This window comes from Pithys albifrons, chromosome 7 (genome assembly GCF_047495875.1).
Source record: "Pithys albifrons albifrons isolate INPA30051 chromosome 7, PitAlb_v1, whole genome shotgun sequence".
Lineage (NCBI taxonomy): Eukaryota > Metazoa > Chordata > Aves > Passeriformes > Thamnophilidae > Pithys > Pithys albifrons.
Window position 1 is genome coordinate 33,170,970 of NC_092464.1, and position 27,992 is coordinate 33,198,961.

Consider the following 27,992-nt stretch of genomic DNA (forward strand, 5'->3'; position numbering starts at 1 on the left):
CTGCAGCTTTACAAAAAGGAGCAGCAGACTTCACAATAAAAGAAACCCTTTGCTTGAGTGAGATCTGTATCATCAAAGGCAGAGTTCAAAGCTCTGCAGAGTCATAAACTCCAGTTCTAGTGAATGTTAATCAATCAGCCCAAAAGTATGAGGGCTGGAGCTACCCTACCATTTAGTCATTGTGCTCCCTGAATCCTGTGACTTGACAGAGACTGAGATAATCCCTGGCATAAAGCAACTCAGTTTTGGCACTATTCTGACTTATGCCTAGCTGACCATGATCACTAGCCAGAAATTGCTGGGACATAAGTCAGCCCTGGCCAGGTCTCCATCTTCTCTTCCCTAAACTGGGAACAGTGTGAGGTTGGGTCAAAGAGCAGTAATTGCCCATGAAACAGATAAAAGAGATTTACAGTCATTTGTGTGCTGTGGGAGTGGTGCAAAGCTCTCAGATTGAACAGAACCAGCAGGGTCCCAAGGACCAGGGGATCTCTGCTATGACCAGCATGTAAACGTAAGTAGTAAAGAGCCAAAAGGATATGATAATTCCTGCCAGAGGGTAAAAATCAATTTCTAAATTCTTCTCTAAAACAATGCATTTCTCTTTCCCCACTGACCCTAATGGGTCAAATGGATTAAATAGTGGGCAAAAAATGGTGTGCAACCATTTGGGACACATTCCGTAGAGGGCTTTAATAGCTAAATAGCAGCTGTGCAGGCCAGAATGGAAGACATTCAAAGGGCTGTGGAGCAGTCAAAGTATTTTGTGTTTAGATATTTCTGTTACAGCCAAAACCAGGCTCTCATGTTTCACAGGTTTGGATTCAAGCTTTGAGTAGAACTGTTATAAGGAACCGCTAAGTTTTGCAGTAAGGCAATTTTCCTTCATTGGCCACAAAGGTAAAGTCAGAACATCATGAGAGATGTCAGTATAATTTGCTACAACACTTTCTCCTTGATAGAATCATGCTCAGTCTCCACAAATGCAGGGACTGCAAGAGAAGAAGTCAACAAGATGTTGAGTTGTGAAATACGAGATGAGATGACATTTATGTGTTTTGTGGCTCTGGTTCAAAAGATTTTCCATTAGAACATCACAAAAAAATAAGCGAGGGGCAAAGAAGAGAGAATAATCTGGAGTTATTTTTTGGGGAGTGAAGATTTTCTATGCCTGTCAGTTTTTCCATTGTAGCTGCAGGGGTTCAAACACCAAAAGGGTGGTAGAGGTCATAATGTAGCTTCGAATCCCTCATACCATTTTAGTTTCCTTTCCATTTAATAAGGAAAAGATAACTGCTTGTGAAGCAAATTACCAAAAATATGTTCAATTTGGACATTTTACTGAGAAATTGCAGGAGGGCTGTAAGCTGTTTGGACCTGGGGATGCATAATTCCACATGCTTGTGAAGCTCTCAGCACAGGGTTGCTACTGTAATTTGAAGCATAGGTAAAAATAATTCCTGAAGGAATTTTACATGCTGGTTTTCTAAGATGAGGTGCACAAGATCTTATTTACTTGATGCAACTTTATTGGTCAATCTGAGAAAGGTTTTTCACCTGCTGGCTGCTGTTCCACAGTTTTTGTAATTATGCTCATCATATATATATAGGCTGCTTTCTTGGATATATTTGATTGCATAGAAATCGGTTTGTTATCTGGTAGGAAAGCACAATCTGAACCCATTAAAATGAAAATTGGTCACTAGTGGATTTTCTGTTCAAAGTCTGCCCTCACGTACTTCTGTTTTTCCCCATGGCTCCCAAAGGGAGAGCCAAGTGTGAATTGCAGTCAGCTTGTTATGAAGGGTTAGCATGTCATGCGAGGCTATGAAGTATTTTTAAAACAGCAAAATTAAGCAGATTGCCATCAGACTGTACACTTGGATTCAAAAAATTTCAGGAAAGTCAGTATGAGAAAGAAAAAGAAAATGAAAACAAGCTGAAGAATGAAGTGTTTGGGGTATGAACATTTTCTTTCCTGGGGCAAATTTTACCATTAGATAAAAGCAAAAAAAATCCACCAAAAAACTGCATGCAAGACTGACCGTGTGCAACCCAAATTTCCCTAAATCCAAGAGAATCCAAAGGTGAGAGCCTCTGTAGAAGCAAAAAGTGAAAGCTACTCTATTATCGCGGTTCAAAACAAATGACATGTTTAAAGCAAACAGTGACCAGAAGTGCAGCAAAACTGTTTTTTTCGGTGTTGTTTCCATCTCAGTGGTCTTGCAGGTTATTGGGATCACGGGAAACTCCCCGTCTTCCCTTTCCCCTGCGAAATACGTGACTTGTGCCCTGCTGTGTGTCTCGCACTCGTTGACTGCACAGGCAGCGCCACGTGTCGCGCAGCGTGTGCCCTGCGGGATCGGACCGCGGAGTCCGAACCAGCGCGGGCAAAGGCCGAACGCCGTCCGGGACCGCCTGCCCTCCGCGCCGTGGGGACACGGACACGGACACGCGCGCTCTGTCGCTTGCCAGCGCTCCCCGGTGGCCCTCACACACCTGTGCTTGAACACGAACACACGCGTGTCCCCTCACACAGCCCTGCGCCTTCCCGACACACCCACACGTGTCGCCTCACACACACGCGGTCACGCACCACACACGGACACGCACTGACCCCTCTGCCCGCCGCAGTCACATACGGCCTGTCCCACGCACACGCTGTGACACGCGGCCACACACACACACGCCCTCCAACACTGACGCGCAGGCACACACTGAGCCCTCTGGCCCTCAGTCTCCTGCACACGCACACACTCGCACACAGTCTGAAACCGACACAGGCACACACACCCTCCCACACACACTGACACACACGCACACACACACTCGCACAAACACCCTCCCACACTGACACACACTCTGACACACACACACACACACGCACACACATACACTGACACACGCACTGACACACGCACGCACACACTCCCTCCCACACTGACACGCATACGCACGCACACACACTGACACACGCACACACACCCTCCCACACCGACACGCACACACACACTCGCACACGCACGCACACACATACACACACGCACACTCGTACTCTGACACACGCCCACTCCCGGCTCGCGCCTGGCCGGTTCCCGCGGGCGCGGGCCCTGGACGGGGCGCGGGAGGAGCTCTCGCTCCATTGCCGCGGAGGCCGCGCGCGCGCGCGCTCGCCGGCGGTGGGCGGGGGCGGCGGAGCGGCGGCGGGAGCGCGTGCCACAGCCACGCCGGCGGCGCGCGCCGAGGCGGGCGCAGAGCGGCGGCACCTCCGGCTCGCCCCGTCCCTCCGGGAGACCCGTGCACCGGCGACCGTCCATGGGGCCGAGCGGCACCCCTTGAAAGAGGAGGGGACGAGGAGCAGCGGGAGTCGGTGCCGGCCGGTGAGTGCCCGTACCAGCGGGGAGGTCGCATGTGCGCGGCGCGGGGAAAGAGGGTTGGTCCACCCGCTTCTCCTCTCCCTCCAAGCCGGCGGGGAAATGGTGGTGGGAGGCGGGGTCCCGCAGCCATCCCGGCCGAGCCGCTCTCCCGGCGGCGGGGGCGGAGGCGCCCCGTGTGCTTGTGGCGTGGGGGTGAAAGAGCCACCCGCAGGTAGCGGAGCCGGGCGGGCCTGCAGGGGAGCGAACATGGCAGCGCCGGAGTCCGGGAAGAGAGATTTTTTGCCCCCAGAGCCAGGATTAACCCTCCTCCTCCCGCCTCCGGATGCGTCCCCGGGAGACTCGCGCTTCATCTGCCGCTCTGGATTATCCACCCGCCCACCCTCTTTCCCCCACCTCCTTTCCCGGTATTTTCTCTCCTCCTGGAGATTATCAGGTTTCCCGCCCCTCCCTCTCCGGGATCCTCCGCCTCCCCCCTCCGAGGGGATTATCTCCCCCCTTCCCTGCCGGATTATTCCCCCGGTTCGCTGTCCCTGTCCCTCACTCCCCGCTTATGCTTCTCCGCAGCCTCGCCTCCCGGGGATTATCTCCGCTCCCTTTGGGGTGATTTCTTCCCCTCTTGATCTCTGCCCCGGCCTTTTCCCTGCCTATTTTCCTCCCGAGGAAGTCAACCCTCCCCTTCCGTCTGCCTCTGGGGAGGGGGGCGAAAATGTGGTTGTGATCGGGTGGGCAGGAGTTTCCAGCAGTGCTCTCATCTCCTCGGTCGCTGTACGAGTACTACAGGCAAGTGGATGGAGATGGCAGGAGAGGAGGCAGCGGGGAGGGATGTGCGGAGCTTGTAGCGGAGTTCAGCCTGTGGCATTGTGCTCCCTATGTAGAAAAATACCTGCACCCTTTCCGCGATGTTACATCTGATGGAGGTGAAGGAGGGCCGATCTGAATCAGTGCTTTAAAAAGAAACACATGGCTGAGTGGTAGAGCCTTAACGGGGAAACAGCCAGCAGCCTCCGAGTTTCTTTGAGGACGGAACAGCACACAGGAGTAGCATTGTAAGTGGGAGGGTGCTTGGTTGACATTGCTGCTGACTTGGGTACCTTTTCTGTTGGCTTGCAAGGCAGCTGGTTTAGGCTGTTGCTCGGTGGTGAGGAGGAAGAAGACAGGTATCTTTCGCCTCGGCTCTGATGTTAATGTGATGCGTTACGATCTGCGTGCTGGCAGCGGAAAACGAGCGTGCTCCTAAAGCGGAGAGGGAAGGTTCATCATTCTGCCTGCTGTGTAGGTTAGATCATTATCCTTTTGTGACTCCTGGTCTTTGTGCTCGTGGGTTCGCTGGAGGAGAGTTGCAGATCTTCTGGCCATCTTGCAGCACAAGGCCTAGCATTATATCCATTAAACTTCTCCCACTTGGCTTTGAGAGGAGGAGAGGCTGTGAGAAATTGTAGAGAGGCTGGGCAGCTATAAATAGATGTCGGACTAGAGGAGGCTTTGAAATCTTAGCACGCTGCTTCTGAACACATAGTGCCTGTTAAACTGGTTGGTTTGACACCAGCATCATAATGTTTCCTTTTATTTCTGCTGAGGTGGTTGACTTTTAACAGTTTGTCATGTAGCTGGACCATACAACATCTGCCAAAACATTCTTCAAAAGGACAGAGACAAAATTCTAATTTGCATGAAGTGCTGATAATTGGAGTCTCGTTTGAGCTCATTTAAATGTGAATTTTAAAGGCCCCTTCAGAGAAATCTTTAATTTTCTCTTCACTCCCTTGAAACACTTGGAAATTATGCTCTTGGTCTCCCTAATTTTTTCTCAAAGTATTGCACTATACAGGTTACTTGAGGTCCGTGTTGCTGTGAAAAATCTGCAGTACTGAGGTATGGTGTCATAATGCTGGTAGCACTGTTGGGTTTTTACTTTGTTTTTGAGGTGTGTTGTGGGGTTTTTTAATGGAATCTTTGACATCTAACAAAAAGTGTGTATATTCAGCTTCTTTGGATTCCGAGTGCTTGCATTTGTTTTAGATCCCGTGGATCACTGCTCTTTTGCTCTTTCAGCCTGTCTTACCAAGAACTAATTAATATGGAAATTATTGACAAATATACTGTACTAGCTCTGTGGAATGGTGTCTGTTCTGCTGCTGTATTAGTGTGCTAACTGCATACTGAAAGTCTCTAAAATGATTGAAAAACTGTTGCACCTTAAGTGCAACTGGACTTCTCTTGAACTACCTCTTGTGCCCTTTTTTTTTTCTTAAAAATTATTGGAAGCTGTTAACTTAAGTCATTGTTTTGTTTTTATGTTTTGTTTTTAATATAAGAAAGGAAGTAATGGCTGGCTAATAGGAAAGTCTTCATGAAGGCTAATAGGATGAATATCTGCAAGAACCCTGACTTTTAGGACATTCCTTATTTAAAGCATAAAATTTTAATCTCATCTTTTGTTTCCTTTTCTGAATTCGTGTGTATGCAAATCTCAGGGAGGTAGAAAGGAACAGAAATCTCTGCAATAGTAAGTACTCGTTTTGGTATTTTTAGTTGATGTTCAACCACAGTAAAAGCAGGAAAACCAAGTAATCTACAAAATAATTTGGCTTTATTTGAGCCGTAAAGGATGTGATCAGACCATTATCTTCAAACACTGTATCTTCAGCCAGCGTCAACCTCCAGCTTGATATTAGGTCATTGTGTTGGGTATTTTTATGTGCAGAAGCAAAGGTCAGTGGTCTGGAGAAAACTTCATAGTACCACAAAGACAAGCAAAATACTCTTTAGTGTGTCTTCGTACAGTGACTCAGTCCCTGAATCATTCTGTTACTCTAAATGTATTTGTTTGTCAAAATTACTTAGAGTTTGAATGCAATTTTATAAAAGTTCAGTGTCCTGCTTTAAACCCATGCCTTCTGCTATAGCTACAGGTGAGTTAAAGTTCTTGTTTGGTTGACTGTCCCAGGCTTGTTACTGCCCTTTGATGCTCCGTGCTGGACTCTGATCTCTAGATCAGTGAGTCTTGTCTTTATTCTGTAAAAAAAGGGGGAAGATTTTCTTTTTACTTATGAGGCAGGTATGCACATGAAATTGTGATAGCATTTGCCGTTGTACTTTAGGTGTTGCAGTCTGCATCCAGAGGTGAAATGAATTATACTGTCTCAAGATCTGAAAAGATAAAAAAATCACACAAGTTTAAATAAAGTGCTGTGATTTCTTTTGTATGTAAGGTAAAAATGGATAAAAACTGAAGTGGGTTTGCCTGGCTCATGTGGTGAAAACCTGACTTTTTAGAAGCTTCTTGCAACTGGAGGGGCACAAACACTGTTGGGCTTTGTTGTGTGGAAATGCAAAGTAGGTTATGATGGCAGGGTTAAGAGTGAGTCTGTTATATGGAAAGTGGTTTTGCTGTCCACCACAAGAGAAGAAGCTTATAAAGGGTCTTGCAAAAGAGCGAGTTTAGTTCAGGCAGACATGTGAGAGACAGGCTGAAATACAGGTGTGCTGGTTACGAATGCTGTTCGAGGGCTTAGCTGATGCCATGGTCATTATAACCATTTGCGGCTGGATCTCACTGCAACAAAACTAGTACAGCAAAGCATAGGGGTGGTAATGTTCTATGCTTTGGCTTAAAATTGCTTTTTTAAGAATAAAGCAAGACTGAATTGTGTGGTTATGGCTTATGTCATCTGTACAAGAATAATGGAGACAAAAAAAGAGGAAGAGAGAGAAGTCAGGAGAGGTGTTTTTCCATGTCAAAAGGTTAACATTCTTATTTTGGGTTAATTAGAGTCACATTCATTTCACAACCTGTGCTAAATAATACAAACCTGAAAATGTGAGGTTCTCTACTTTTACCATCATGTTTAATTATTTTCAATATGCCAAGAATGCTTCATACTAGCAACCATTCTGTGGGGTTTGCACATCAGTTATTTAAAGAACTTGCTCTAATATTAGTGTCCAGGTCTCATAAAGGCATAGTGGAAATAAGCAAGATACAGAAGTAAGATGAGGTTTCAGATTTACTAGCAAAAAAAATGTTGTTTAGGATGTTACTTATATATGTTTTTTAGAGATAGTGATTTGTTTTGCATTCTGACAAGAAACTGACTGGGGACTGTGTGACATCCACGCTGACTGCAGGGAATGGCCGTGGTTTCTACAAAGTTGGGTTTGGGAGAGCAGGACACAACACGTGAGGGACATGACATGTGAGGGACACATGTCACACATCAATTCTTCGTCTCTTACACAAAAATAATTGCTCTTTTGCTCACCTGAATCCCAAGGGTTCAAATTACTGTTTCAGTTAAATTCACTTCTCCAGCAGGTGGAGACACAACTGTTGATTTCAAGTAAGCTTAAGCTTTCATTTTTGTTTGCAAACATTTTGTCAAGGCTGTTGAAATAGTGAAAATTAGGAGGTAAGAAAAAATTTAAATTTTTATTTTAAGGTAGTTCATGTAAGGCTTTTTTACTGAAATAGTGTTGGCATTCAGGTATTGTTTCTGCAGAAAGAGTGACTACTCCAGTAGTTTGGTTTTAATTTTCTAATTAAGGCCTTATCTCTGCCCACTGGTCAAATGTGCATTAATGAAAAGTTAAAGTGATACCTTTTTAAATATCTTAACACAGAATGGAGGAAAGTAAATTGAGTGTAAATAGGCTGGGGGAAAAATGACTGGGTAAAGTTTTTTTTATAAGATTAGTGGTACAATGTGGGGAACACTTACTTAAATCAGCAGGGGAATAAAAGAAAAATGTAGCAGCCATTCTGACTGTGTTATTCAATTCCTTGATAATTAAAAAAAATTAATTCCACGTGCTTTCATTAGTTGTGCAGAGATCTGCACATAGGTATCATGTAAGAGGTTTTATATGTAAAATATGTCAGCAGCTTTTTATTTGATGTTGATTTATTTTTATCAAGTCAGTGGGCCAGTTGGTAAGTCAGCCTTTATGTATCTTGTTAAAATTCCACCCCATGCCTTTCCTGATCTTCTGTTGAAGTTTACAGAAGTCTTTTTGGCAAGATGAAACTGCTTATGCAGCAGAAGTCCTGAAGCTGGAAAGGCAAACTGTAGTCTAGTGAATGAAGTGAGAGAAAAGTTTTATTTCTCCTTTCCAAGCACTTCTGGCTTACTGTATTGTGAGCTTTTGTGCTGTAGCAAAGCACAGTGTTGCTGGACAGAAATTGCTTGAACAATACAAAGTTTGCTGTAGTCATGAAGCTGCTTACAGCTTTACATTCATCTTTTGAGTTACTGGAGGGAGTTGTAATTAACAATTGAAAGTTTAGTTTATTCATTCCTTGGTAAAGAACATGAGGGCAGGGAGGAATCAGTAAGTGAAACTTAATGGCCATGGAGTGTGTGATGGTAATGCAGTCATCTGAATTCAGATCAGGCAGACAGTTGCACTTCCCAGATCTACTGGTACAGCTTTGCCTCTTACACTGGGGGTATGCAACAGCAAAATGGGATGAGCATGGCTTGATTTGGTTACTTCTGACTCCTTTATATAGATTTAATTTATGCAGTATTTAAACAACTTCTGGATTGTCTGGTTGATGTGGTTGGTGTTTGTCATATGTGATCTTCCCTCAGAGGACAAACTGTGTGTGCACTGCTACATTTGGTCTTTAAAGCTGTGTTCAAGTGAGATTTATTTATGAAGTGCAACTCTGGTGTTACTGGGGCCAGCTTTGTGATTTTTGTTTCATTCTTTAATACCTTTCTGTGGGTGGCCCACTTGCTGCACGGATATTTGACCTTGGCATGAGCCAGTTGTGTGAGAGTTGTCCATCATTAGCTCTGTGATAATCTTACAGGTGTCTTGGCTCAAGAGGGATCAAATGGACACACTACTTTTAAGCACTGCACTCAAGATAAACCAGTAACCAGTCTTGCTCGGTTTTAAACAATATTTCTGCAACACTAGCTGGTCACGCAGCTCTCTGTGTGGCACCTTCACCACCATTCGCCCACTTAGCTCCCTTGAGACAGGTCTTAGGGATCCAGACATTGTTAGAAATCTTGCTGTTTGGATGGGAGAGTAACAGGGTGTGTACACTGGTGAGAGGGTAAGAGGATTTGGGTGTCGTTAACAGGTGCAGAAAGGTGTTTTGTGTTTAATGATTTCCCAGCGTGGAGCCCGAGCGCGCGGGGTCGCCTCGGAAAGGCGGCTCGAGCGCGCCCTCGCGTGGCCACGGCGGGACGATGGGATGGGATGGGATAGGATGGGATGGGATGGGATGGGACGCGCCGGCTGTGCGGGTGCCGGCGTGCTTAGTAGGTACACTGATAAATAAACCAGCGCTTCTTAACAAATAAGTAGATGAATACATTGAAAAAAAATCTGCTGTAGCCAAAACCCGATGCAGTTAGAATCTTGCTCTCGTAGTTGGATCAAAAAGTGGCTCCCATCCAGTAGTCGATTAGTTGAGGAGATCGGTGCAGTCTCCTTGCTGGAACTGTTTGTGTTGTCGTCTGGAAGCTTGCAGGTTTACTGCTGACTGGAATTTATTAGCTATGAATTGAAGCGTGCACATTTAACTGTCAAATCTTGGCAAATAGCTCTGCAAACAGCACAGACTAACGAGACAGCAGCAGAAGGAAATGCGTAGTTCTCACCAAGTTTGCCGTACAGTTCTCACTCTCAGGTCAGATTCCATGCTGTTCAGGAACAGCAGGGGCCTTCTGAAGGAAGAACTTCATTGATACTAATGAGTAGGAAATGGAAAAGAGAAGGATGGACTGTTCAGCAGCTGGACACCTAATAAAGTGGAAGGTCTCAAGGTATATTGTAAGTAACTTGAGATTTCTAAGGTAACTGAGTGCTTCACAGATGATTTCAAGTTTCTAGTATTGTTTTGTTTCTTTTTAACTGTTCAAAACTTGAGCTTCTGGCTCCTACTATAGATTGGGGATTTTTAGGCAAGACATCAGGTTACGCCTTGTTTGACCATACACTTTGTTTCTCTATAAAGCCACCAAACTACTTTGAGACAGTTTTGTATCACAGTGAGACTATCAGAATGGTACTGTTAGGTCTTGCTATTAGTTAGAGTTGCTGAAATAAAACACTTCATTAAGTAAGTTTGCGCTCATAAGAATATAGTGTTTGGTTTTCTTAGATAATTGTATTTGTACAAAGCACTGGCAAAAACCTGCACGGAGAAACTTTCAGTGAAACCAGTAGGAATTCTTTCTTTAGAGTTACAAGAATTAGTCTAATTACAAATTCGGCCAGAAGTTCCTTTTTAAGAAAGTTCCAGAGCAATCTGCTGTTTAGCTTAGAAAGTATGGGCACTATATGGAGAAATGCAACTGTATGTCTGTTCATACTTAACATCTGGTGTGATACAGTCGTACCAGGTATACAGATCTGTTACCACCACCGAGACAGATGATTTTACAGAACGTGTACTTTTGTACACAAAATTCCTTTCTCAGTGTGTATGTCATTATGAGGGTTTTACACATTTCAAATAATAATAAAAATATAAAATCCCTTGGGCCTCCCTACCACAGGCATAAGTGATTTTACTTTGCAAATATAATTACTGTACTTCCAGAAGGTAATCTCTCTGGACAGCTATAGACCAGTTTGAATTAGATTACTCTGGTTTTACCTCCAGGGTGAGTTAATAACGTTGAGTTTTATTTTTCTGTAATTACTTCAAAATTCAGATCACTTTTAATGCTTGCCATTCTTCTGTATTGCTAGATCGGGAGAGCCAAGAGTACTTGTATTTGAGAGGTTAACATTAACCTTTTTTCACCTGTAACTTTATTTCCTTCAGGTGGGTATCTGCTCTGTTCCTCAGCTTCATATGGCTTATGTTGTATTCATTTGGTCTCAGTTGCAGAGTTTCTTAATTTGGAAATACTTACTTAATAAGCAGAGAGTAAGCACACTAAATCTTTCAGCTGTGACATTTAACCAAGTCTAGCTAGAGCAATGTTTTTGTTAAATCTGTATTTCCAGAGTTCTGTGTTTGCAAACCTTTCCAGTAGCTTGGCAGTAAGCTGCATGAATAAAACAAGTTACTGCTTTTACTTCTATTACAAAATCTTGGGACAGAAAACCAGTCAGTATGAAAAAAACAGAGGAGCAGAGTTGATTGTGGGAGATACTCAGTCAAGAAAATGTTTTTCCCATTTTCTTCATGAACTTCACCAGGAAGTGCAAATCTCTGGATAAATGACTGGACCACGGTGGGACACTAATTCAAAAATACAAATGCTTTTATGGAAATGACCTGTTTCTATTTGGATTTTACTTATTTTAAAAAGTAGCAGTGCACTTAAGCACTAAATGAGAGAAATCTACAGAGATGAATTTGTAAGTGGACATATTTGTTTGATAATATTGTGCTGCTTTGAAATAGACAGAAGGATATCGTTATTGTTTTGTGGTCTCGGGACATGACTTCCTGTTTGTGTTGAATCGAGGATGAGCCAGGATATCTGTAGAGACAGTTCATTTTAGATCTGTAGTTCCATCTGGTGTCAAAGTGCAGGAGTGTATTGTACTAATGCAAGATTTGTGAAATACAGCGTTAAAGGATAAAAGTTGTTACTTGCATTGTCCGTGAAGTCCCTATAGCTTTGCCACATGGCATGTGTCCATTGCAAACCTTGAAGTACTTGGGTGCTCTTTAATACAGTAGGTTTTCTGATAATAAGACCTGTTGTTGGATCAGACTGGAGGTCCATCTAAGTCCTTTTTTCAGCATGCAATGCAACTTCTGAAACCATTCACACTGTATCAGGAGCTCCTGTTAACATTATCTGTGAGCAGATTTTCAAGAAGGCAGAAGACGTGGATGTCTCTTGATGAGAAGGACCTGGAGCCAGAAAATGTAGTGTCTGGATAGCCTTAAATTCAGCTTCCAGATAGGGGGATAGAGAAGCATAAAATGGTCCCTGAGTGCATAGACATCATTATCCAAAAACTGATGAAGAATTTCATTTTGCTAATCTGCAACGGTGTCAGAATCCAAAATTTAATGCATTGTTCATGACTAAAATAGCATCTTATGTAATTGCCCTGGGCCTACACATTAACAGCTTCCAAAATGATCTGATAGCTTTGCAGAGGGGATTGAAAACTAAGACAGCAGAATGACTGATAATGCCAAAGGTGTAAGACTTGAAGGTCTCTAGAAAGTCCATCCCTTTGTAACCAACACTTGCCACCCTTTCTCTTTCGGTGCTTTTCTACGAGTCATTAGGGAGCCAGTATAAACGCAAGAGGATGAGCTACAGTTCCAGACACAGGTTACAGCTGTGGGTATTATGGCTACCTCTAAGGAAAAGATTCCTATTTCTGATGCTGCAGTGAAGAAAGACCTTGCATCGAGACGTTTCTGCTGTTTGATGTGATCTTGCTCTGTGTGAAGGTATTACCCATTTGAGCTGAACCAGGGTTGTTAGCAGTAATGAGGTGGGAGTGGCAGTCCTTTAAATAATAGATATGTTTTATTTTGTTTGTGTGCGTGTGCAGGACTGTACACATATATGTACACATACATAGAGAGAGGGAATTTTTAGTAAAATACAGTATTTTATATATATGTATTAAGATGTTTGCGTGTGTGTAAAAAGAACACTTATCTGTAAACAGGAGGACTTTTCATCTGTGAGCTGTCTAGGAAAGCATAAAAACCAAGTAAGCATACATGACATTTTCCCCAGGTAATCTCTCAGAATCTGGCTAATGTTTAACTTTAAGATTTTTGAACCACGTTAGGCTTGTGACTTGTTTATGTAGTTTGTGTTGTGTGCTTTTGCTACTCAGGATGCTTCCATTTCAAAACTAGTCTCCACTTTCTAATGGACCAGTATTCATACATAAATTGCTACTCTGCACTAGAGAGCTGGTTGATTATACATGAGAAACTCTTATTCTTGGATTGGATTACTGTTTAGTTTCTTTAAATAATTGACATGGGTTTTCACTGAAGTGCTTGATAACTGAGATGTGATATGTGTATCATTGTAGCCTACTGTGAAGATTGAGCCAGTACTAGTTCTTGTTTTGGTAACAGAGCTGGTGGCAAGTTTGCAGCAGATTAATGATTACCCATATATTAGTTTAGAAAGCGTTTCAGACTGACCAGGATGCCCACAGATTGTTCTTTGGTTGGCCATTGCTCCATTCTGGCTAATGATGTGTCCAGGTGAAACAGCAGAAATAGATGTTTAGCCTGTTTACATATTCCCTGTTCTCCAGAAATGACTCCTGCTGGCACACTGCGTAAGGTGCACCTGGCTTTGGCCAAGATCTTGGTGTGGCTTTAAAGGTACTGCTTTCAATGTGAGGTTTTAATAAACACAGAAAGATACAGAGTGATGGGACTAAAGAGTGAACATTTTAGTAGTTTGAATTGGTTCATCACTGCACACTTTGAACTTCCAGTCTGTTCTGATAACAGGTGGTCACCTGAAGCTAAAGGGAAGAATTCTGGATTAGTAATGGAAATACTCTTTTGAGTTAGACTGACAGTGTAGTATCTTATATTTGGCAATATCTTCAACTGTTCTGTGGAAATGCATAGGTAGTAAGGGAACAGGTCACTGTTTCAGATTGCTGTGATAAAAAAACATTGTTCCTAAAGTCCCTCTTCACATTGTCCTGTGTCTGTACTCAGAACTGGGAACAAACTGCAGTAACTGGCTCATCTTTCACTTGCCTCAGTCATTCTGCAGGGTAGTTTGTTATCCTCGGTATCACTTGGAAAACACTTCCAAGTTTACAGTAGTAAGGAAAGACTTTTCAGCTTCTAGATCTAGTCCTCTCATGCCAGTGGGAAGGATGGAGTTGGGAGTTCTAGACTGCCTTGTGTTAACAGTGAACAGGAGATGTATTTTGTTGAGTGAAATCAGCTTGATGTGAGATCTTAGAAGCCAAACAGTGATTTCTATACGGAATAACAGTGTAGTGCTGTCTTTCTACTATCTGTTGGAAATGTGGTTTCAGGGACACAGAGAGATGTAAAGATTTCTTTCCCCTTTTCATTCCGTCATGTTTTCTCTTCTTGGTAAAAGTCAAAGTTCTCATGTTTGATCCCTTCATCAGTCGGGTGAAGAGGCGATAAAGAAGCGCTGTCCCAATACAGGTTTCTAAAAAAGTATTAAAAATAGGTTTTCAAGGTGACTTTCCTATTACCTTTTAAGAAGAAGTGTAGTCACTGGCAAACCCGTAGTTGGGCCTAAGTGGAATGTAGAAGCTCTTAGGCTTGACATAAGTTGCGAATTATTTAAAAGTAAGAGCACTTCTGTTACCAAAAATTTGATCTATGCTTTTTGAGGTGCTCTTTCTTCTTGTGAGGAGAGATTTTGGTAGTGGTAGGTGGAAAAACCAAATAACTATGTGGAGGGTTTTGGTGTTTTGTGTTTTTTTTTTTTTTTAATTTAGTTTAGAAATAATGCGACAGTGGAGTTCAGAAAAAATTGACTGACTTTTCTTATTCCAAGTTGCACCAGGAAGGGGAGGTTTTCCTCTTTTCCTCTTATTGGTACATCTTACTTGGAGAAGTGACAATGGTGTGGCTTAACTTTTGTTCTCAAAACCAGGTATGGTAAGTGAGACTTGATCAGACTTGTGTTTTCTCTTGCTGAAGAAATAGATCCTTTGGGAAAAAAATGGAGATGAAGTTCAGCATGCATGTATTTCTTATATAGAAATAGGAGAAAAAGAAGTAAAATTTACCAGCTGTACATTGAATATTGTCTTGTCAGATGATGCCCAGAAATACTCTTGTGCATCTGAAGATGTTGGACGCATCATAAATCTTAGCTAATATTATCTAGAATTGCTATACTCTAGCAAAATTAGACTCTTGCTAGAGCTTCTGTTACGTAGTTTTTAGAGTTCATTGGCAGTTTCTGGCTGAGTTAAAAAGATTAGAAAGGCAAAAGAAGTGAGGAGTCACGAGGACTCTAGATCCTGGCCATCTTATTTTAAAATAGAATTTAAACATGTTAGAAAAACCTCCATATGTCTATAGCACAGGCTGTTTTTAATCAAACCACTCATTCTTTTTATGCAGTTAAGCTGCCATTTTGGTTTTACTTTCTACTTAAGCATTTGGGTGTACTTAGGAAACACGAGGGGTACTTTCTTGGGAGAAGAGAAATAAGCAGTGAATGGAAGGATGGTGGAAAAAATCTTGAGTATATATGAACCAAATAGGTTAATCAGGAGTTATACTGTGTGACATTTCACAGTTTGTACTTAAGGAAATATATGCAAATACCTCTTGTCAGCCTATTTTGAGGGGATCTGAACATATAAACCTCTGAATGAGTCATTCAAGTAGGTCACTTCCTTCCTTTTTGCTCTTTTTTTTTTGGTTGGCATAAGTCCCCAGGCCAGCTTTAACAGATGACTTAACTTTGAAGTCACAGGGACTACTTACTTGCCTGCAGCTGAACATACAATTCAGTGCTTTCCAATAATACTTCAGCAGATTTCACTTCTCTCCAATACTGTCCAACCCCACTTTTTTGGAGACAGCAGGCTGAGAGGAGCACAGTGAGTGGCAAGTTGAACCTACACAGGTTTGGAAACCTCCCTTTCTTTCTCATTAAAGAAGCAACATAATGAATCTTCCAGGCAGAAGTGCCAGGCTCTGTACATGAAGTCAGGTGGAGCAGGTGACAGTCCCATTTAAACACCCCTTTCAGCATGATGTGAGCACCATGTTTTGGTGCTACACTGTGTACAAAAATGTCAGACTGGGTGTGGTTTCCGGGGCCATCAGCTGGAACATATAAGACATTTCACATTTTTTCTTTTTCCTTCTGAGCCACTCCTTTTGCTGTATCTAGTTTTTCTAACTCCATCATAATGTGTTGCCTATTTTCCAGCCATTTTTTCATTTTATTCAATAATTTTTCAAATAATTGGGTATTAAGTAAATGTTCAGGACTTTTGTGTCTCAAACAAAATTTTACTTTTATATCTGTGTAGGAGAGATGACCAACTTTTCTGTGCATGATAGGGTTTAAATTTTGGTTAAATGTTTTAAACGCTGAGTTTGGGGGGTGTGTGCACTCGGTTGTTGTTATGGCTGGTATAAATTGAAAATGTACAGAAAAAGATGACTGCAAAAAAACCCATGAGAGATAATTTGACACTAAGATGATCTTGAATTTCTGCATCTCAGTGGTGATTGAACTCATTAAAATATATCTTCCACTCCTTCCAAAATATAATCCAACAAAAACTTTCAAAGGATTAAAATCAGTTTTCGGAGAGGCATCTTTGTATGAAGTGTCGGCAGTGCTGCATCTGCAAGTTTGTTTGGGATGCTCTTTCTGTACTGTGTGTCTTTTGTGGAACGTATTTCGCTTTCTCAGAGCTCCTAAGACACTGTGTGTGCATTGGCTTTGCTTTGCTGCTAGTGCTGTAAATTCAAGTAAAAATGTTTTGGGAAAACAGGAATGTCTCAGATGCAGCTGCAGTGATATTTCCGTGCTTCAAGTGTATGGTAGACTCCTGCAGCTCTGCTGCACTCGGTAATTTGTGCTGCAGTGTGCACTTCTCATCTTGTCAGTCTTTGCATTGTTTTGCTGTATCTTTCATACAGAAAAATCTACCTGTTCTTAGAAACCTCCATGACTGAAGAGCAAGGCTGGTAGAATTACTATACTGATTTATTCATTTTATGAAGTCTTGAAGACAGTCTTCCTGATAATTTAGAATGAGAGGTCTGACAAATGTGTGCATGTTCCTTTATCACTAAAAGATACCTGGGTTGGGTTCAGGTATCTGTGTGGAACAAGAACTGTCGCTGAGCGATGGTCTTTGCTAAAGATTTAGGAAAACTGCAGACAGTGCTTTGCCTGTAAGTCTTTGGTAAATACTCTTTCGGGGAAGGGCTCTACAGCATTCTGTTGTTAGTATTGTGTTCAAAATGGGTGAAAATATTTTTCAGTTTGTATTGAAGTTTCTGGTTTGCACACAAGACCAGGAAATTACAGGGCTTTTTCGTGTGCTCTGCTTTAACTTGTTTGATATGCTAACAATTAATTTATTAATTACAGAAAGATCAGTTTTGAGCACATGTGAAATTTATGTAATTGCATTGTGAATTTCAAGTACTCAGAATGTATATAAAAATTATCTTTAGTCTATTTAATTCTCTACCCTTTCAGCCATAATGTAATCCTATGCTAAGCCAACATGATGCATGCATGATTATATTTTTATCTTTCATAGCCCTTGATCTCCATTGTTCTGGACATGGGGATGGTAATTAATTTGTGAAAAGAATTTTTCATTACAGACATCTGGCTTCTTTTTTGAACTTCTGGCAGGAGCTCATTCAAACCAGTCTCTTTGGTATTAAAAGGCAAGTGTTGATTCCTTGTGTTTGAAAGTTGACTTATCTGGGTCTGAACTTATGCTGAAAAGTGATGTGGTATTTAAATCCTGACACTGTGCTTGGAAAAACAGAATCTCTGACAGAGTTGCTGCAATTGAGAAAGCTTCTTTCATGTTTCAACTGCTTTAGTCATTGAACACAAATTCCTTCTTATGGAATCAAGTGTGATTGCTATTTTCTCCTATGACAAGTTTCTGTAGAGAAATACTTGGTGCCATCAGTAAGCTTGATTTATGTAAAGGTTGTTCTGTTAATGAAAATAAAAAAATACCTTTCCAAGCAATATGGTGTTATTGCTAAAGTCTTTTCCAAACTGAGCACTCTAAAGGGAGTTTCAACATGAAGATCTGATGCTTCTAATGGATCTCTCTGTGTGGGGACTAATTACAGTAGGTGGACCAGCAATCCAGCGAGCGCTTGTCAGACTGCTGGGCTAGTGCCTTTGTTAGTGTGGCACTGGATCTGTCCTACAGCAGGTGTTCTGACAGTCTACCTGCATCGAATTTACCTTCATTATATCTGTTTCTTCAAGCTATTTTCCCCTCTTTACTGGACTGAAAAGCAAGCTAAAGTGCAGCATGCAGCCTTACAGTTTTGCACACACACGTAGCTGCCTTGCAGGGTGCATGTAGCTGAGCTATCATGTTCTCTTGATTTAGGGAAGTGCAAGCCTGGGCTGCTTAAAAATATCAGCTGCTCTTTGAGTCGATACAGTCAGCAGGTTCTGTCCTGAGTGCAGGACTTGTTCCTGCAGCACATGACAAGCGGAATGTGTGCACGTCTCCTGGGGACGATGTTAACAGAGAGGGGCTCTGAAAAGCTGGAGCAGAATCAGGATTTCATTTGGGCTTTGGGCATGTCTTCAGGAACAATGTAGTGGAAAACGAAAGAACTGTAGTTGGTTGTTTGAAAAATAACTAAACAAGTCAATTTTCTTTCTACAAAGAGGAATTTACATTTTCTGAAAGTGCATTCTTAGGCTGTGTTTTGTTTCAGACCTATCCAAATTCTGAGGAAGAATGGGGCCATTTGACTTAAGGTCTGAATTAGCTTGAGACAATGACTACTCCATCTATTTCTTTCTGTTTTGTGTGCTACATAACCTCTCTGCTGAGCTAGGACTTGTTTTCTCTGTTACCAGTAGTTATGAATGTCATTAATGTGTTTTTGACCTTGTAACACCCAGGGAGTGTTGGTGTCTCATCGTTATGGAAAAAGCCATCATTGCCCTTTCAAGTTTTCTTGAGAACTTGAGGGGTAACTTCATGTTAAATTATTCCTCAATCTTAAAGCTGGTTGTGTCTAAAGAACCAATTTATCTGCAGGAGGTTACACTGCTCTCTTTTTATGCTGTTTTCAGGCCCAATACTCTTCTGGGAAAGAGGAATTTAATGGGGAGTATAATAAGCAGGAACTACCATGGATGGAACTGGCTACTCTGAGAACTCACACAGTGTGATGAGTTAGTTCTCTCAATTGCCATGCTGAAGGTGGTCAGCAAAGCAATTGCTCTTTCCCAGGCCAGGACCCAGAATTCATAAAACCTTCATGTGAAAAAACTGAAACATAGAATTAGTTCTCTATTGCAATGAAATTCCAAGGTTGGGGACAGAGAAGAGAATCAGAGTTCCTAACCTACCATTTCTCATTGTACATGGGAGGACTTTTAGGCTATTTTGGGAGTCCTCTCCAGGCCTTTTCTGTTGATGGCAATGGTAGGTTGTTCTGGCTGCTGATATGCAGGGAATTGGGCCTCAAAACTTGTGTGAATCTGAGAGTTTCTGTTCTCAAAGACCAGTGAGGTTCTAGCTTGTACCATTACCTGCTCCCACCCCTTTCTCTTGAGTCCTGTAAGTAAGTGCAGGAAACAACAGAACAAAGGATTTGAGTGAAAACCAAGAAAATTGGCTTTTATTGTTTCGGCATAAATAGATTTGAAGAGAGTATGTATGAATACTTCTAAGAAACAGCAATTGCAGTTTGAACTCAAGAAAGACGTTATCTTAAAACTATTTAATTTTTTCCCCTCTGTAGACTTTCCCCATGGTTCAGATGCAGCCAAAAACCCAAGTTCCATCATGACCTTATTTTTACAAGAAAAGATGTTATAAAAGAGATCATGTAATAAGTAAAAGTTGTAGTTTTAGACATCTCTACTATCAGATTTACAGCAATTTGCCTGTCTCAGAAAATGATAGAAAGCCTTGACAGACATTGTTCTTCACTGAGTTTTGCACTGGTGTGAACTGTCTAAGAAGAAAAGTTCAGCTGTCTTTGCATTTGCCAGTACTTCTTTTGGAAAAAAATTCCAAACCAAACAAAAAAAAAAACCCCAAACCCACATTTGAACTGAAAATGTGCAGAACTTGGCTCGTGCAACAGTAATTGAGTGATTTGTGTACTGTGGGTGAGTGGAAGTGCATACTTGAGTAATTACTGCTATCAAAGAAGAGAAGGAAATTGAAAAGAGTTACTGGTGGACAGTGTGAAGCTCAAGGTCAACCAAGGCTTTCCAAAGAAGGAGTGGAATAGAACGATGTTTAAAACTCATTATGTAATTGGTAAAATTGTAACTATTTGGTCACAAGTTATTCACTGTAAGCCTTTACTTAAAAGTTCTCTGGTTTTGCTTCAGTTGAGGTGACCAAGGGTATGTGACAGAAAATTTAGAAGTTTCAAGGCAAAACTTAATGAAACCAAACTTGGTGTTCTAAGGAAATGGAGTAGAAAATTTCCAACATGTCATTATGCCTCATGTACAGTTTTGAAGAAAACCCCTTGCAGTTTCACTGCCTGTTCCCACCTTACACAACACAGAACACTGTCATTCAGGGTTTACAGCACTGAGTTGGAAATTGACTTTAAAGTGGAGGTGGTGACCATTCAAAGTGACAATTTTCTTAGGAAACATGAAGTTCTTAATGCAAGCTGCCCAAAGACAACTAGAAAAAACCTTCTCCCTGTTATTGTGCCTAGATATTCTTGAATTGAAATCAAGATTTCCCACTTTTCATTAAGCATTTGCAATCATAAATAAATCCTGATAGTAGTTCCGAAGGTGAAACACGTGACTAAGGGCAGTGTGAGTTACTGCAAGGAGTTTGCCGGGTCCCTTCAAAACACGAGTATCAAAGTTAACATTTTTGTTCCTTCTCCAGAGTTCTTGAACATACACTTCACAGGACTAAAGGAAAGTTACTGCGGAGGAGAATAAATAGGCAGTTGTGTAAATCTCATCTGTGTTAAACTGAAAGAAGAGTTTAGAATAGAGTCTCTTAATTAGGGAAGGACGGAGATGGCATTTGGGCAGTCCTGCAGGTCAAGTAAAAATTTAACATGCTGTCATGTTGTTTTGCCATCTCTGTATCAAAGTACAAAGGTTTTATGTGGTATTTTTTCACTATTTAGAAACATCAACAGTGTTGTTCTGCAAACAAAGTTGGAAATGCCATTTTCTTTCCACCTCATCCTAGTAACATTCCAAGTGTTTTTTGGAAATTTTCTTTATAGGTAAAGGTTTAGCTGTGTCCTTAAAATAAACAAGAACTGTGTCATGTGGCGAGGGTAGTGAAGTAAACATTTTTCTCTTTTCCTGTTGCAAGTCACCTTGAACTATAACATCATTAATTTAACTAATTGCTTTTATTGCTTCCCAGTAAGTTTTTTTGGGCAGAGATGGAGAGTTGCTTGCATGGGAGAGATTAGTTTTGTGGAAGTGGGAATGTTAGAGTTTAGGGAGATGAACTTCAAATGGAACTGCTGGAAAGTGATCATGTAAAATTGAAAACCAAGGTCCTGGGACAGAGATAATTCAATCTAAATTTTATAAATTTTGCAGATTTACTCCCATCTTAAATTTTTCACCTTCAGACTGTGATGCAGTGGAAAACTGGGTGAAATTAAGTAGACTCTGAATGAACTGAAAACTTCCTTATCAAGTTTTGTCTGGTAGGTCTTTTTCCTTCTATAGAAAAATGGGCTAGATATAATAGTAATATAATCAAATATATTTTTAATTCTTGATTAAAGAATATGTTAAGATAGTCTATTTTCCAAAGTGTTTTAATTTATTATTTTGCTCCAGAAAACTGTCTTATATTTCGGTTCTATGCATCTAAATTTATTGAGCGATTTTCAAATGTTTCTGTAGCATCTGTAATAGAACCTGAAAAATATTTTTAGGCCTGCATTGATACAGATCTGATTTAAATACTCCAGTGCTTTAGGTGGAAGAGATAATTTAATAAATACTTTGCAGTAATATAAGCCTGAAGTAGGGCATGCATGAAACGTTAATGGATGGGTGTGACGTGTTTAAACGGGCATAGGTGTAGTTTTTGGAGTGTCTGAATCATAATGGAGCAATCAGATTTTGAAAGTGCTGTGTTTGGATGCTTTCATTTAGAAAAGCATTCTGCTGTTATGAAATAAGTCCGAGAATGTGTTACAGCACAACCTTACTTCACTTGATATTAAAGCTCTTTATCATAAAATTCCTTATTGTTAGAATTCCTCAGCATCTCCTACTCTTCAAGCTGCAGAAAGAAGTTTTGTTAAAAGCAACAGTAGTAGTGGACAATGTGTGGTTTCTGGTGGATTTTGTTGTCTAAGTATTTTCACTGAAGAAAAAGAGGATCAAAACCCAAGTGCCAAAAACTGACTTGAAGCTTAGAGGAGTAGTAGTAGACAAAATATACATGTGGTGTTTTCACTGAAGAAAGAGGATGCTGTTCAGCTGCAAATTTAAGGTTTGGGGAAGAGTGAGGTTCAAAATGATCTGTATTATTTTGTGACAGACCAATAGATTGATCTGACAGTATGATATAACTGTAAGAAAGACAAAATGGATCCTATTATCTATCTGTATTACTAGAAAGGGTAGTATTAACAGTGTCAGTCAAGGCACTTGTGAGACTCTTTTCTAAAATGTTTTGCACAGTTCTGACTGTGTTGAAAAAAGATGCAGACTGGAAGGGGCACAGGCGAGTTTTGCCAGGTTTGCTTCTTTTCTGGTCAGTATAGAAGAGGAGAAATTTCCCTTTGTAGGGCAGAACATTTCCCTCTTTGGGTTAGAAGAATGAAAACTGAGGCATTGTTTGCAAGATATGTAAAAAAAAAAATAAGTTTAAGAATGGAGACCAGAAAGCATCGCTTAAGTTAGATTTCCTGTTAACCAAGATTAAGGAAATGCCCAAGTATCTGAAGTGTGGACAGTCTGTTGAGTGATCAGGTACTTTCAGATGGAAGGATACAAGTACCCCTGGGGTGCAAACTGCAGTGGAACCAGCAACATCTCTGGTAATCAGAATCATCATGGGTTTCTGGAGGTGCACTGTTGTTACTTTGCTAAGCAGTGGAACATCTAATTTTGTTTATTAGAAGAACCTTGTTGCAGACAAACCACCTTACAAAATAACTCTGTAAGGAATGTTCTGAACCACAGCATTTACACTGACAGTAGATTTGTGACAACCCTTGTGAATTTTAGCTTCTTCTTTGACTATGCCTGCCTAGTGTTCCTAGATGAAAGTGCAGCTGGTTAAAAAAGCATGTTCATAGCAGAACCTGAGCCAGTTGCTGTCAAGGCACCTGGTCCCAAGTGGGGCACAACATGCAGCTTTGCCTTTTTCAACATGACAGCGTTGACTGGAGATTGTCAAGTTGCAAGCATGCAATAAGTACTTTGAGTGGAATTCTGCTTTCCCTTTGCAAGGGAAGGTATAATTTCTCTTCAGGTACAGTTTTTGGACTTACATGAAGAAGGGATCTAATTGAGGAAGAAATCTTGATTTCCAGTTGGCCTTAGGTTGAATTTTTGAATGGGATAAAACTGTATAGATGGTTCTGCATGAATTTGCCTTGGGTTTTCCACCAAGAAAAGTGGTACAATACACTGTTTATTGTTTTTCCTTTTTGTTTGTGTCCTAGTTACAGGGGTTGGGACTAGTTTATCACTATGTGGGTATAACCAAAACTGTATATTCTACACCCTTTATGTCATTTTGCAGCAGCTGCCCAGGGCACACCTGACCCCTTCAGGCCACAGGCTGGGTGTTAAAGGAGCCTGAGAGACAGAGGAGTGTCTTCACACCACTAACTCAGGTGTGATAACTCCCCTCCAGGAGGCATTAGGACCTCCACACCCAGCCTGAGGGGTCATGTCTGCTAATTGGCCATTAGGGAGTGGCATATGAGGCAGCTGCAACAACCTAGAACATCAGAGATTCCAGAAATATCCCAGGACTCACAGACTTAATTCATCCCTCGTGAAAATCCTCACCCTCGGGGGGGGGGGGGGGGGGGGGGGGGTACTGGGCACTCCCACCTTAACCTGAGCATATATAATCTTTGGACTTTGGGACTTCTGGTACCACTCATCAGATCCTGAGGAGGATGAGAACCTCTACAGGACTGCGACCCCCACTCTGGACCAGACTGTGACCATCATCCTCACCAAGGTTTTCCTTTCGTTTGACTTTGTACTGAGGGAGGACCACATGGCATGCAGCACATGGGCTAATGAACATCATTCTGTTCCTGCCCCATTGTGCTGGGTTATACATCTATTTTTGTGGGCTAAAACCAGTTTTTCTCTGTATCTTTGTATTTATTGTAATCTCTGTAGTAAATTATAACTCTTGATTTGTAATCTCTCTTGAGTTGGGTTCATTTCTCCCTCTGGTTTCCCTTTAAACCAGCACATTTTGTTACACATAGTGCTCTTGTGGGTATACAACTGTGGTCTTTACTTATGTTAGTATGTCAGTTCTGCTATCCTCAGGTTCTCTCATCCTGCAACAGATAAATAATTTTGAGTCCTGTGGCAGAAATACAGGGTTTCATTTGGAAGGGTGCACATTAGAGAAAAGAAATACTTCAAAAGCTGTGCTTGCTTTGTTGCATCTGTTTTGCTGGCATTTTGGACTTCATAAATACTGATGTTAATAGCAGAGTGACTGCAGAGAATAAAAGTTTCTTCATGCAGCTGCTACTTGCAAAATAGTAGGGAGGATGATTGATGTGATACAATAAGCTCAGCCTATTACATAAATTCAGTGGAGTGCAGGATATATCCTGAAACTTTTGTGGAATTTCTATTATAACTTTGAATACAAAGTCGTATCTTAGACTGCACATCCACTGAATGTGTTTTGCCTTCATTTAAAAATCTGCTTTAAAATATTCTCCTGTAATTGAACCACTAAAGTAGTTGAAGAACAGTAGTACAGTCTTTCTTGTCCAAAGTTGAAATTTCTCCTGGGGCATGTCCTAGAATTCAGTTAAAGTACAGTAGTCTTAGTGTGACTTCAACATATAATTTTCCTAACATCCATACCTGAAATGAAAGAACACTTAAAAAAAATCCTTTTAAAATACTTCTAGTTGACTTGCTTTTACACACTCCAGTTTGTGTTGTATGGTCATGGAAGATTTTGCATTAAATTCCTTCTGTATTCTTCTATGTACTTGTGTGTGCATCCTCAGTTATCTGTGCCTGAAGCTTGCGTTGTCTTCCTCTAATAAAGAAAAGTCACAAAACTTGTCATACCTAATACCTGTATAGGTTTATCTTCAAAGCATCAAGCTTAGTTAGCGAGCATCAAGTTAATTGCCTTTATACTTTACGAAATACTTTTCTTTGCAATCCTTTAAGAAAGAGGATTTTAACGTAATTTCCACAATACTGGATTTTAGTGTATCTCTTATCAATATCTTCTTGTCTGTCCTGATACATATATTCAAATAATACTTAACCTTTTAATTTTGCTGGTTTTGGAGTTGTGATGCTTTGTTCCCCTTTTATCTTTGCTGAGATAATTTTTAAATAGAGCTTTTCCTTCCAAAAGATGCAGCTGTAAGGTCCATCTGTTCAACAGAAAATTTGTGCTTCATCTTTTTTTAGACAAACTTCACAGCCTGGAAGAAGAATGTCTGCACTGTTCAGGATGGGAAAGGGTTGTTCACTCTTCCCCACAGCTTTTCTGACCTTCACAGCCATGAGAAATGGGCATGTAAGATGTAGTTGAGCCAGGTTTGATAAGGGTAGGGACTGCTTGAGCTTCTATTTTTAGCTGTGTTAAAATAACTCCACCTTGGCTTGCCAGTAGACTTGGAGAAAATGAACTGAAAAAATTAATAAACATTTCTAAACATTTATGTAATTTTTTTTCAACATGCAAAAATTCAGTGGGCAGAATTTCAGTATCTAGAAGAACCCTCATCAATTAGACTTTTCCTCCTTCCTTTGCAAATTCATTGCCATGTGTGATTCTGCAGCCAGTAAAGTGAGCAAGCTACAGACAGCAGCTTCCTTCATTAAGCAATCTTACTGTCTTTTAGAGGAGATGCTCTGTGTTTACTGCATGAGGAAGGGGTCTTGTTTGGAAAAGCTGCCCGTGTGATGTTACAAGGGATTGCTGCCCAGGAACGTTTGTTTAAGGTGTCTGACTACAAGGCTGGAGCTGCACTGGCCCAACGCTGTCTGTTTGGCAATGTCTGTCAGACAGTAGATGCAAAGACTGTGAGTGCTTGAGAGCCCAAGTGCTGTGGTACCCGATTGCAGTCGGCAGCGTGTGTGGAGTTAGGTGTGACTACTTTGGAGCCTGATGAGCTTCCGACATCGGGCGGCATCAGGGCGTACTTGGATGTGACACCTCCTGGGACTACCAGGGGCTGTAGGTTCTAGTCCTGAGGACTTCACTGTCACTTGTCCAAGCTTGCTCGGCCGTGGCAGATGGACCTGAGGAGTTAAAGGGTGGGGCCAGTTCTGCGCACGCTGAGCCTCACCTAAAACATCCGCTGCACAGGCTGGAAGGGCACACCCGAGTGGGGAGAGCCCTGCCCAAATCTGTGTTCACAAAGCCTCTTTGTGATGATGATGACTTTGTAGCGTGGTGTAGAGGAGCAGGGGAACTGCAGGGGCCCTTCCCTTCCATAGGGCTTCTCTGGAGCTGTTGCTGAACGTGATCTCTGCTCCATGGATACAACTGGTGGCTGTGAAAACACAAACATAATGTATGTACTCATTTCCTAATGCTTTCCCAGAGACTGAAGAGAAAAATCTAGTTTTTGAAACTTACTCGAGCAGTAGTAACAGACGACTTTGTTAGTCTTGGTCAATAAACTTGGAATGAACTTGTTACATGTTTTCAAAATGTTACCTCATTTATAGGTACTCCTTTTTTAGACTGCCAAAAATGCTGTAATTTATCACTACGGAGAGAAGTGGCCAACACAAAATAACTTTTTTTTCTTTGCCTTACCTTAAAGCATAAATCCATTATTTTGAAACCATGAATGCAAATGGCAGAGTTGTGCTTTCATTAGTTAAGGGCTGGAGAAGTTTCAAATTAATCTTCTTTTGCCTGAGCTTATTTGGTGCCTTGTGAAGCTTTCCTTTTGCATATATCCATCTTGAAAAGTTTTAAATCACATAAGAAACTATTTCCAAAGTTTATGTATGTCACAAGATTTTAATCTAACTTTCTAGACTTTGTGAGATGCACCTGCCTCACCAAAAGTCCTTGAGGTATTTATTATACCTTCCTATCCTGATGAGTAGGCCATGTGGAAATAAATATGCATGTTTATTTAAATATATTATGCATAATTTTCTTTTAATTCCTGTTATTTTGTAAGCTTGGAGACCAGTAAAATGAAACTGAGCTAAAAAAAATCTGCACGGTATCAACTCTGGAAAGCTTTAATTTTCCCCAGTGAGTGACACATTTGTCTTCTGTCTGCAAATCTGTAAAATTTATTTAAATGTATGCTTCCTCTTTCCTTTACATGGAATTAATATAGACAAGAATTAGGCACTGAAGGAAAGAGTAAAACCAATTTTGATGAAATAGTTTGAGTTCAGATCTTGGTGAAAACCTGTCTTTTTCTTACAAATACAAGAAGAGTTATCATAGGATCTTTTATTTGATCTGAATTTACTATTGTAAAATATAGTGTGTAGATTAAATCTTGGAAGCATCCTTTGGTTGTCTGAAGAGCTGTGTGAATTAGGAGGAGTTATTTATGGCTAGTAAGTTTTGCATTAGTAGGGGGGATTTCTGTATTCTCATCTCTCAGGATGCTGCTGTTTGCCACAGAGGTCAAGTTACTTGCCTTCCCCACTGTTTCCTTTTTGATACAGGATTCAATTGGTGATCCAGTTTTCCCAAGTTTGGAGTCATATGCATAGTGGGATTAATTGTTCAATGCATCCAGTATCTCTTGCTTGA

At 41.2% G+C, this 27,992-nt stretch overlaps 1 protein-coding gene across 10 annotated transcripts in view; it reads left to right on the forward strand.

The window, feature by feature from the left end:
• Positions 1–370: 370 nt before the first annotated feature.
• Positions 371–27,992, forward strand: part of PALS2 (protein associated with LIN7 2, MAGUK p55 family member) — a 65,895-nt gene continuing 38,273 nt past the window's right edge. For 2 of the 10 annotated variants that reach the window (XM_071560932.1, XM_071560933.1), the window contains exon 1: positions 373–514. The gene's annotated coding sequence lies outside the window, so the exon portion shown is untranslated. Of the gene's footprint in view, positions 515–3,187; positions 3,381–3,577; positions 3,589–3,908; positions 4,158–5,877; positions 5,884–21,598; positions 21,709–27,992 lie in introns of those variants that run through there. The other 8 variants (XM_071560936.1, XM_071560937.1, XM_071560938.1 and 5 more) reach the window with 6 other exon arrangements.